The sequence below is a fragment of the Pithys albifrons genome, chromosome 3 (assembly GCF_047495875.1).
Source record: "Pithys albifrons albifrons isolate INPA30051 chromosome 3, PitAlb_v1, whole genome shotgun sequence".
Lineage (NCBI taxonomy): Eukaryota > Metazoa > Chordata > Aves > Passeriformes > Thamnophilidae > Pithys > Pithys albifrons.
This window is the reverse complement of record NC_092460.1, coordinates 16,193,491-16,199,514: the sequence shown is the minus strand read 5'-3', so window position 1 is coordinate 16,199,514 and position 6,024 is coordinate 16,193,491. Positions and strand designations below refer to the sequence as shown.

The 6,024-nt window shown below is 55.7% G+C and overlaps 1 protein-coding gene across 3 annotated transcripts in view; it reads left to right on the top strand.

Moving 5' to 3' along the window:
- Window positions 1–52: 52 nt before the first annotated feature.
- RNF123 (ring finger protein 123) overlaps window positions 53–6,024 on the top strand; it is a 53,180-nt gene continuing 47,208 nt past the window's right edge. The window contains exon 1 of one of the 3 annotated variants that reach the window (XM_071550662.1): window positions 53–71. The gene's annotated coding sequence lies outside the window, so the exon portion shown is untranslated. Of the gene's footprint in view, window positions 72–4,167; window positions 4,273–4,303; window positions 4,431–6,024 lie in introns of those variants that run through there. The other 2 variants (XM_071550660.1, XM_071550661.1) reach the window with 2 other exon arrangements.

Here is a 6,024-nt window from a genome sequence, read left to right as displayed (position 1 = left end):
GGGCGGGGCGGGGCAGCGGGACCCGAGCACCGTTCGCTGTGCTCCGATCCCTCCTCTCGGCTGTGTGTCAGGTAAGCCCCCAGTCAGTCACTGACAAACATCTTGTACTGGGACGGTCCTGTTGTCTGCAGCCCTTTCGTGATGGGGAGTCCGACTGAGTTTGTATAAGTCCGGCTCAGGCTGTGTGGGATATGTCCAGCTCAGGCTGTGTGAGATAAGTCCAGCTCAGGCTGTGTGGGATAAGTCTGTCTGAGGTTGTGTGAGATAAGTCAGGCTCAGGCTGTGTGGGATAAGTCCAGCTGAGGCTGTCTAAGATCAGTCCTGGTCAGGCTGTGTGGGATAAGTCAGGTTCAGGCTGTGTGAGATCAGTCCGGCTGAGGCTGTGTGGGATATGTCTGGCTCAGGCTGTGTGGTTGCTCTCTCTGTTGTAGTCCCAGAAGCAGTGCATGCCAAAGACTTGGGCAGGTCCAGGTTTGTGACTAAGAGAAAGATCTCCTGAGTTCATGAAGCTTCCCAAGGTAGTTTCTAGAAAAAAGTTGTTTCTTGAGCTCCACTAATGCTATAACTGTGCATGTGGGTTATTTTCCATACCTGACTTCAAGTTGTATGTGAGCTCAAGAACTATATCAAGGAGGTTGTTGTCATATTTGCAGAGACAAGTAAACAGAGGCAGAAGTGAAGAAAATCAGTTGCTTTCCAGAAGTGCATTATGCAGCAAGTCTGCAGGGTGTAAGACTGTGCCCCAGTGACTGGTGCTAAGAGGGAAAGACTGCCTGAATTGTGTGGTGGTGTGATTTCCCCATACTTTGGAAGAGGAGAGAGAAAGACTGCAAAGTTATTGCTTCCAAGGCAGAAACCTTTAAATTTCTGTGAAAGACCTGGATCTACATAGCACGGAGAAGCCCCACAATATCAGACTTCAGGGCATAACGAATTTTGCTCCCAGTGACCCAATACAGTGGTCCTGAGGCCAGATATTGTTGTCAGCCCTGAGGGAGTTCCAATGAGAGCTATCCCTGCTCTGAACCCAGAGCTGAAAGGCCAGAACCCTGTGAAACCTCATGGGGATGGCTGGCATCCACAGGAAGCTGCTGAGTTTTGGGAGTTATTAGAAAACATCTTGAAGCTGTCTCAGCACAGCAGCCTCTGGGGCTGTCAAGGCCTGAAGCTTTCAGCCATGGCACTGGGCAGCCAGTCAAGGCCAAGGCACAGATCTCCTGCAGAGCCCCAGGTGCACTCTGGCAGCTTACCCCTCTCCCTCTGCCTCCTCTCTGCCTCCTGGAAAAGGGCACTCACTGGCACTGCAGTGGCTGTGCCTCTCATATAATTGTTCATAGGCACCATCCTTCTCCCATGCTGGTCCCACTTTGGAAAAGGAAGGGAAAATTAATGAGATCCTGATACCAGAGTGGCAGGCAGGTGCAGGGTCTCCCTGCTGTTCCCTCTGTGCCATTTCCAAATCCTGTGTGAAGCTGAAGGTGGGACTCATGGGACAGGGCAGGTGCAGGACTGCACTGCACTTGCACCCTCCTGTGTTGTGAGCTGTGAAGAAAAAGTACGAACCTCCTGGAGATTCGGATCCCCACAATGAGCACTGAGCATTTCCGTCAGAAATCAATACTCGTTTTGACGATGCAGGCAATGTAAGATGGAGAATCCAGAATGGATAGACTGATTCTGGATACAGCTCCCGTGGAACCAGCTGGTTTTGCGTGCTGGGAACACCATGATGTTGAAAGTCTTTCTGACCCCCACAGGCTCCATGCAGATGAGGCATTGGGTGCCTGGCTCCAGAGTTGCCTCCACTGCCTGCTGTGGTCTGTGTGCAGGGCCGTAGGACCTGGGGACACAAGAGATGGGTGGGGTGAGAAGTGCTGGGCTCCTCCCTGGTGGAGAGGAGGGGAAAGGAGGTACCTGTATGGTGTAATGTACTGGGTGACACAGCCAGCCTCCTTGGCACAGGGCAGGTGGAAGCTCAGGTCACACTCCATTTCACAGCAGGTGATGGTGGCCCTGCTCTGGCCACAGATGAAGCAGGGCTGGAAAGAGCACAGCAGCCCCATCAGCAGCAGCGCTGGGGTCTCCTCCTTGTCCCAGAGCTGTTGGGAAGGGCTGGTCTTCCTTCCTTGGGATCTAGGCTAATCTCCAGCAAACCTCACCTGGCACAAATATCTCTGCTCTTGTCAGGCTCTCACCTTCTGCACTGCCTGATCAATCATACATTGGATATGCTTGAGGAGGAGGCCCAGAAATCCTAGTTTCTTGCTCCATTGTGGAAAAAGATGGTTAGCAAAAAACTGCAGGAGGGAAAAGATGAGGTGCTGATGAGAAGAGTGTGGTGGGAAGGATCACAAAATCACAGATGTGTTTGGAAAGGACCTCTGGAGATCATCTGGTCAAACCCCCATGCTAAAGTAGGTTCACCAAGAGTGGGTTACACAGGGGCACTGGAGCCATCCCACAGGGCTCCAAAACCTGAGGACAGCAGGTGCTCCAGCACTTCTGGGCCCTACCACACACATATAACCATTCCTGGTTGCAATCCATAATCCAGAAATTCCCCTGACAGAAGCTGTGTGCCGGCAACAAGGCCTGAGAGCTGCATGCTGAGCTGCACCCATCTCACAACTTACTGACACCCAACACCAGCAGCACCAGCACTGCCATCCAGCTGCTGTCAGGATTCTCCTGCAGCTCCCCAGATCCTAGAGCACCACAGCTGGCAACCCCCAGCAGTAAGAAATGAGGCAAGGAAGGCAAGATATTGACATGGCTGAGTAGGGACCTGCTGGTCAAAGTAAAGGGAAAGAAGCAAATGCACAGACAATTGAAGCTGAGACAGGAGACTTGAGAAGAGTATAGAGATAAAGAATTATGTTGGAATGGGGTAAGGAAGGTCAAGGCAAAGCTGGAGGTGTTCAAGGCCAGGTTGGGCAGGTCTTGGAGCAACCTGATATAGTGGAAGGTTGGAAACACTTCAGTGATCTCAGATCACTGGGGGAGGTTAACGAGGCTTAGGGAGACCACTGATAGGGAGCATTAAGAATGCAGAATTTATGGGCCACAAGGACATTTGGCAGAGGTTCCAAGTAAGGAAGAAACTAGTAAACCCAACTCAGTAACCGTGCTAAAATCAGCTCCAGCTGGGTAAGAGGCAATCCTAGCAGAGGGAATCTGTGACCACCTACTCATGGACCACCAACCCAAGAAACCCGCTGACCCAAAAGAAGAGAAAGATTGAGCATGAGGACTAATTAGCATGAGAACCAACAGAAGATAGAATACTAATTGTAAGAGAACTATGTAACTTGTAGCCAATAAACACTGATTCCATTGTTTGCTACAATGTATAAATAGTGTAAAGTTTTGTTAGTTTGCGTGCCTGATTTGCGGAAACCTTCACCTTGTACTGTGCTCTGAATAAACCATGTCTCCCTTCTAAAACCAGGCTCCATGTCCAAGTCAGAGAGCTCTTAAAATCAGCAACAACAGGACCAGGGGGAACGGATTCAAACTGAGAGCAGGTTTTTTAGATTAGATATTAGGAAGAAATTCTTCCCTGCGAGGGTGGGGAGGCCCTGGCACAGGTTGACCAGAGAAGCTGTGGCTGCCCCGTCTCTGGAAGTGTCCAAGGCCAAGCTGGATGGGGCTTGGAGCAAACTGGTCTAGTGGGAGGTGTCCCTGCCCATGACAGGTGGTGGAATGAGATGAGCCTTAAGGTCCCTTTCAACTCAAACGGTTCTGTGATTGTGTCATTAGTGGCAGATGCTCCAGCAGCCCTGGAGCTTCGAGATTGCTCTGCCTGCGCCTTGGGGCCCAGAACCCCCCCTGCCACCGCGGGACCCGCCGTGCCCGAGTGCGGGTTCTGATCCCGCTCCACCGACACAATAAAGAGCACTGGGAGGCTCCACGCTCATGTGTCGCTTTCCTCCTCCTCCTCCTCCCTCTCCAGGGTCAGCGTTTGGGGCTGGGCCCCGGGGGTTGGTGTCCCGGGCGTCGGCAACACCTTCCCTGGCCTCCGTCGTGCAGGCTGGTCTTGGCAGGGCTGCCCAGCGCCTGACCGGCCGCGGTCCTGTTGTGTTTCCGCGGGGAAGTTCACAGGGTCTCCGGGGGGCTCTCTGCCCGTTCCCTTGCCCCGAGCCGGCCGCCCTGCCCGGCGCTGCCCGGCCGCGGAGCGGGGCCCGCCCGTCTCCCGGCAACGCGTCCCGCCCGCCCGCCATGGCCCTCGCGGGTCGCCGTAGCGGCGGCGGCGGCGGCGCGGCCGGGCCAACGGTGAGTGCGGCGGCCGCGGGGCCCGGCCCGCCCCGGCCGCCTCCTGCCCGGGACCGGCAGCGCGGGGCTCCCGGGGGGCTCGGGGCACGGCCGGCTCGGGGCCTGTCGTCCGGCTGTGGGGGCAGCGCCCGGTCGCGGCGGGGCCCCGCGCCTCGGGGGTGCGGGCAGGTGTAGGGCGATCTGGGTGTCGGTGGGCACGGAGCGTGCGGCGTGTCCGTGTCCGCAGGGAGCGCTGCCCGGGCTCGGGGTGCGGGGGCTCCTCTGGGCTGGGGGCGCTGCCCCGTGTCTGCGGTGGGGGCGGGCCGGGAGCACCCTGCCCGTGCTGAGGGCAGGGCTGTGCGGGGCTGTGCTGAAGGCAGGGCGGTGCGGGGCTGTGCTGCTGCCTATGCTGAGGGCAGGGCGGTGCGGGGCTGTGCGGGGCTGTGCTGCTGCCTATGCTGAGGGCAGGGCGGTGCGGGGCTGTGCTGCTCCCCTGTGCCGCTGCCCTGCCGCGAAGGGGGCTCGGCGGGAGCTGCCCGACAAAGCGGTGCTGGCCCTGCGTGGCTGCTCGGCCTCCCCGGCTGCCTCCGGCCGGCTCCACCTGGGATGAGGCTTCCCCTGCGCTATGTGTCCTGCCCCGCTGCTGGGAGCTGCTTGCCCTTGCCCGGAGAAGGGAGTTCGGCCCGTGGCCAGGCTTGGAGCTGGACGTCTTCTGTGATTCACATGCAGATGTGTTTCCCCCTGCTCTGCCCTTTCTCTGACCTGTTGAAAGGAGCATCTGCTCCAACTGAGAAAACACCCTGGCACTGCAGCAGTGCCAGCAGCACATCTCACATGGTGCCAGTGTGACTGTGCTGCGTGCCCTGCACAGTATTCTGGCTATTTCAGCAGGGCTGGTACCAGGCTGGCTGCCCCTGGGGAGGGAGCTGTGAGCACTCCCCCTGCCCTCGGGCGCTTTTAACTTGTCCTGACAGAGCTGAAATCACATCTATCATGTTTCCAGCACTTTTAGGATAGTACACATTGTGCTGTCTGCTCTGCTTTGGTAGTAAACGATGTGGTTTTGTCTTTTTGTTTTATCTCTTGTTTTGAGTGCCTGACGCAGGTCATTCAGGGCCTTTGATCCAGACTGGGGTTTGCTTTGTTCCTGTTACTTTGCTCAGCAGTGCTGTAGGAGGGACACCGGGCACTGCTGCTCCACCACTGGGTGCTGGGGTGGCCCTTAGGGAAGGGGCTTTAGAAAACCCTTTCCCAAGTCTAGCTGAAACTCCAGTGATCTGGAGTTACTGTGGCACTCACGTCACTTGGCAAGGTCCCTGGCTTTTTTTGGGTTCACCTTAGTTTCTGCTCTGTATGAGGTTGCCAGCAAGCATTTAATTCCTGCAGCCTTTGCTCCTGTTGCATCTCCCTGTTGCTCTGTGTGTCACAAAGTGCTTTGACAGATGGCTGCGCAGGGAATGGGAGAGTCTTCCAAGTGATCATTGGCTATTGGGGCAATCAGAACCAAGAGCAGGGTGTAGTATAACATTTTGGAGCTGTGTGGAACTGACCACTTGAATTTACTCTTTTTGTCCTGGCACACATCAGATCAGCTCTGATGGCATTCTTTGTGCTCTAGTGATACCAGGAAGGGTCCTCAATCTGTGGTCTCTTGGTAGATTTTCACTTGTAAACACTTCTGCATACTATTACCTGTGTCTGCTTTTGTCCCCATGACTCCAACAGCTGGATCTTTGCTTTGTGGTCAGTGATACTCTACTGCTGTCCAGTCCA